This window comes from Pinus tabuliformis, chromosome 2_1 (assembly GCF_031772625.1).
Source record: "Pinus tabuliformis cultivar Carrire ecotype Pingquan chromosome 2_1, CPIR1, whole genome shotgun sequence".
Classification (NCBI taxonomy): Eukaryota; Viridiplantae; Streptophyta; class Pinopsida; order Pinales; family Pinaceae; genus Pinus; species Pinus tabuliformis.
This window is the reverse complement of record NC_142299.1, coordinates 221,527,607-221,532,778: the sequence shown is the minus strand read 5'-3', so window position 1 is coordinate 221,532,778 and position 5,172 is coordinate 221,527,607.

The window sequence follows — 5,172 nt, the reverse complement described above, 5'->3', positions numbered from 1 at the left end:
GGAGATATGGGTAATGAAGAGTGCCATTAAACAGTCCACGAGTCTAGCAACTAGCCAGGTAAACGCCGAAAACTCACCATGATTCCAGAAAATTATAAATGTAAGGTTTAGATAAACCAACAGTGAGTTAATGGAACGAAGAATAAACGGCCATGCATTAAAAAAAAAGATCTGTTCATAAGTGTAATCGCATGAACTAAGGTTTTGAATGAAGCACGTAATTTATGTAAAACAAGTAGTTGATTACACCTGTGCGGATAATAAGGCAGTTCAACCACATCTTGCATGCAAAATGTGTAGATAAAACAGAGTATTTGGGTTGTATTGCATGTTTTTTTAGAGCAGGGACTATAATGCATATTTTTGTATAGCAGGGGTTGTATATTTCTGGAACAGAGGAGTTTTAAAGTGCTATTACAAGGGGTTCTATTTCGTGTTGTTATAGAACATGGATTGTATATTGCAGGAACAAAGGAATATTTTTTAGTGTTGTTAAAAGGGATTGAATCGCGTGTTTTCTTTGTAGAACACGAGTTGTATATTACAAAGGAATTTTTTTTTAGAGCTGTTACAACCAGGGCAGAGTTGAAAACTATTTTTGTTTTCCTTTCATACAACACTGAATATTGGGCTTGCATGATGAATTATATAAAATTTTGCCTTAAGAATATATTAAGAAATACAAAATTATGACTTGATTATTTTGTTTTCTTATGTATTTCTTTTCCAAAATAGAGTATAGTTTTTTTACAAAGATATATAAGGCGGGATGTTTGAATGTTTGGATACAATAGGGTATTAAAAGAGAAACTGTGTCACTGCAAAATGAAAAAACAGAAGCCCAAGTAGATTGAATTAAGTTTGTTGCATAAGGTAGGTAAGCTTCTCCGACTTCAAAATTTCATTTTAAAAAACAATATTTGTATATTTTCATTGTAAAAGATGAAGTTAATGACAACAGAGGCATACATTCAATGGTTTTCAGACACAGTGACAATAAGGATAGAGTCAAAGCTTCAAATAGAAAACTAGCAAAAAGAGACCATAGAGAAGCTATACCAAGCGGGACTGATAGGATTCTTGTAGAGATTTAGTGGCCACAGTGAGGAGGTAACAAAGGAGTTCATAAACAATTACAACCAAGAAAAAACAAGGGTAGGAAATGTTATAATTCTTGTGACTCAGGAATTCCTTTCACAAGCTCTAGACCTCCCTATGATAGGAGAGAAGTATCATAAAGGCTTGCATTTCAAGGAGAAAGCATGGACTTTCTTCCTTGAAAAGAACAGAAAAGGAACCTTTGACAGAACCAAAGGTATACCAAGGGAATGGTTCAATGAACCATGGGGTGAGTTGGTTCTAGTTATACAAAAATTTCTTACATGTGATAGGGGATATAGTGTTGCCCATCTATATCACATCCAACTCCTACAGCACATTAAGGGGGAAGATAAGATTAATCTACCATACATTCTCTTTAGAAGCCTCCTGAAGATGATAAAGATAGTAAAACATAAACACAATCCTAGAGAAGCATAAATTTATCACGAGGGGTTGATAAAAATCCTGGTTGAATATCAAATAAGATCGCAAGGGATACTTTGGAGGGAGTTCATGAGTAAAAACCATTTCAATGAATAGATCAATGACAAATAGAACAAAGTAGAGAAGGAAACCAGGGGAATGATGAGCTAACCCTTCTATCCTAGAAATAGAGCCAAAAAGAAAAATAATACAGCCATGCAAGAAAATGAAGTGTCCATCATGTCCATTCCTAGGAGATTTAGGAATAAAAGTCCAACTGAAATAAATAGTAAAGAAAAAGAAGTTCAGTTAGTAGACACATGTTCAATGGGAAAACATGTAAAGGATGATATTGAATAGGAGGCATTAGATAGATTCTTATTATGATGATGTGGCAGTAGCATCATTAATCAAAACTACACAAGAGCTTGAAAAAGAAATAAACTTGGGCAAAATCAGGGAGTTAACAGACCAACTAGAAATCAGTAAAATCTTGGAAAAACATTTGAAAGAAGAAAACCAAGCAAGAAAAAAGAATAATGCTAGATTGGTCAAAGAAAATGAAAGATTAAATGAAGAAATAGGAAGATTGAAAAGAAAGAATGATCTGTTCTCCAAACAGGCATTCAAATGGCTAAAAGAGAAGAACATGTGGAAGGCTAAGTATGAGAAGCAGAAAGTTAAGGCCACTTTGTACAGAGAAGGACATGATTCAGGTATGGACTATTTGATAAGGGCAGCACAATAGGAAGCATCTACAGGAACTGCATCTACAACAGGGAATAGAAGATCAAAAAGGAATAAGCAAGCATGAGGACATGCTTGACGATCAGCAAGGGGGAGATGTTGGCCCTCGATTTTGGTCTTATTTTTGCTAAAGGAAACTTACTTAATCCATCTATTTTCCATCCATTTTCCACTTTATCCATCCCATTTTGATGTATTTCATGTCTACTCAGGTATTTAATTTTAATTTTTCAAATTCTAAAGTTTTTATGAAAATTTGGTTTCAAGTGCAAATATTGACAGATTCAAAAATTCCCGTAATAGCTATATGGATGACATGTTTGCAGGACACTTGGGCATGAGTTTGATGCATGTATGGATAGCTTTGGAACTAAGACTGAGCTAGCTCTACTTGGTTTGATCAGATCGAGCTTTATTAGGCCCATTTAGTGTTGGACAACCATGACAAGTCACTCAGAAAATCCATAGAAATAGAGTAGTTTTGAGATTTTTTATGGGATTGACCATATTTCTTGGGATGGGATTGATGAATTCAACTTAGGTAGGTGAATATGAGTAGATATGTTTGTTATAAATATTATATATCAGTTTGTTTCACAATACTTCTATTTAGAGCCAAGACTTTGATGGCCTATGTATTGACTTTTGTATAATTTCATGCTGAAACATTTTGGAGTGGAGAGCTAATTTGAAGAACTTGTTCTACTACTATTTTGTTGTTCAATAATGTGGATGTGTGACTGAGTTTAAGCTTTTGATATCAATCTTCAAGTGTGCAAAGCAAGGGTGGAGGGCCCCCATTCCAAGCTAAGTACACTTCTTTGTTTAAACTAGTTTAATTTTCCATAATCTAGTTATTGTAGAACTTGTTTACATGCTTTGTTTCAGATTGGTTTATGGTTAATGTGTGATGATTTATTTCATTAAATCTTAGTTTATTCATCACTTTAGTAAGTTGGAAAAACAAAGTGTTCAAGTTGAGCACTCCTTCTGTTAATTTGGTGAATTGTAACTAGTTTTCCTTGATTACATGCAAGCAGTTTTCTTATGTATTTTTTGGTTTTCAATTGATAGCATTATGGTGAATGAATTATGATGGAACATACCAAAGGTCTCTTAAGTTAGGAGCCTCCCTTCATTAATGATTTTTCCATCTTAAGCTATTAGTTTCTGATTTATGTTCATCAAGTAATAATTGAGGAAGAATTGGACCTCTTAAGTAAAGAGCCATTTCAGATTTCCCTCTTTACAAAGTGAATTGGAATTATTAATATAGGTTATATTTGTAATATGAACTTCTTTAGTTTTTGAAAAAATTATCTTTCAAGTTTGATTAAATCTGATATTCATATATAGTTGACTTGCCTTCAAGTATTAGCAACCTGGATTGATAAGGAATATTTGTGTTAATTTATGTGAATAAATTAGCTCAACAATAATTTTTGCCTCACTTGGTTGTTGTTCCTTTTCCTTCAATCGACTTTTTGGTTCAGTATCCATCCTCTGTATCTGTAAGTTTTGTTCAACAATAATTTTGAACATTCTTTCCTCTTCCTTTTCTAACTCACCAACTTCTTTGGTCTAAGGATCTTCAGTAGTAGGGAGTTTCAATTGTTTCCTAAAATCTTGAATGTCAACATTTTTCCTCTTAATCATCTCCTCGACAACTTTAACATTACTGGGATCATATCCCATCTTAATTACTATATCGTCTAAGGATTTTATCTTGGTGTCTTTGGCAAGTGAAAATATCTTTTCTAGTTTTAACTGGGACTAAACATTATTCATTGAAACCTACATCGTAGATGTTGCCATGGCTAAACTACTCAAGGTGGAGTAAATCGTTTCTCCAGCTTTCTTGTGGAGATCAATCTGGTCAATAGGATGAATTTTTTTAGTGTCAAAAGTAAAATCAAATTGTTTCTAATCTTCTACAGTTTTTGGAAAAGGAACTTTAGGCTCCAGAAGGGCCATATGAAACTTTCCTTTCTAGGTATCTATTGCTAAGAGAAGCCTTTGTTGGGAAGTTCAAGTTTGCTTCCAAAATTCTAAATAAGTAGAGGCCTTTAGTGCCTCATTTTTCTTCTTAATTTATTTGTATCTATCAAACATTATTTGTTATGTAGTAGTTTGAGCTAGCTCTCCTGTGTAAACTAATTCTAGTGGATCCTGAATGACTAAAGATACTGAGGAAGTTAGGAAAATTTATTCAATCCTTGGAAATGTTGCAACATGAGAACCTGTTAGAACTAATGTGGTGTGTTCATGTGAACTCTCTTCTTGAGATGCCTCTTTGAGAGGGTTCTTTTCTTCTTCTTGTACATTATGAAGTCTAACTATTGAATTTTTAAAACTAGAAGGAAATTATTTCCCTTGTCCTCTTAGCATGTTTTTCCTGTGATACTAGAGTCTGTGAAGTTATAGAAATGAAAACCGCCCTTCTACTTCATACAATGTATTTTCCTGCCACTCCTCTTGGTTCGTGTATTGTTCAATCTATGGTCTAGGAGTGTGTGTGCATAAGGAGTAGTTTTCTATTCTACCCCTAGCTTAGAAATAATCCTTCAAGGATCATAAGACTAGGTAAAACTTAATTTGAATTTCATTTGTTTTAGGAGGAGATTTGCTTCCTTTGCTGCTACTTTGGTATTCCAAATAAAGGGTCCAATCTGAGCTTTTAATTTAAAATAAGATTTCTTCTTAGCTGAGACAAAGTGAAACTCATCCATGTTCATCATCTGTCTTATATATTCTAATGCAAAAAACCTAATTAGTACAAACCTAGAAAGTTTATGGGGTAAACTCACATCCATATACTTTCATCTCTGTATAATTTTGATACAAGTACCAATCTCCATTCCTTGTTTTCTCGTTGAGGTGGAGAATTCTCTTGATTTTAGG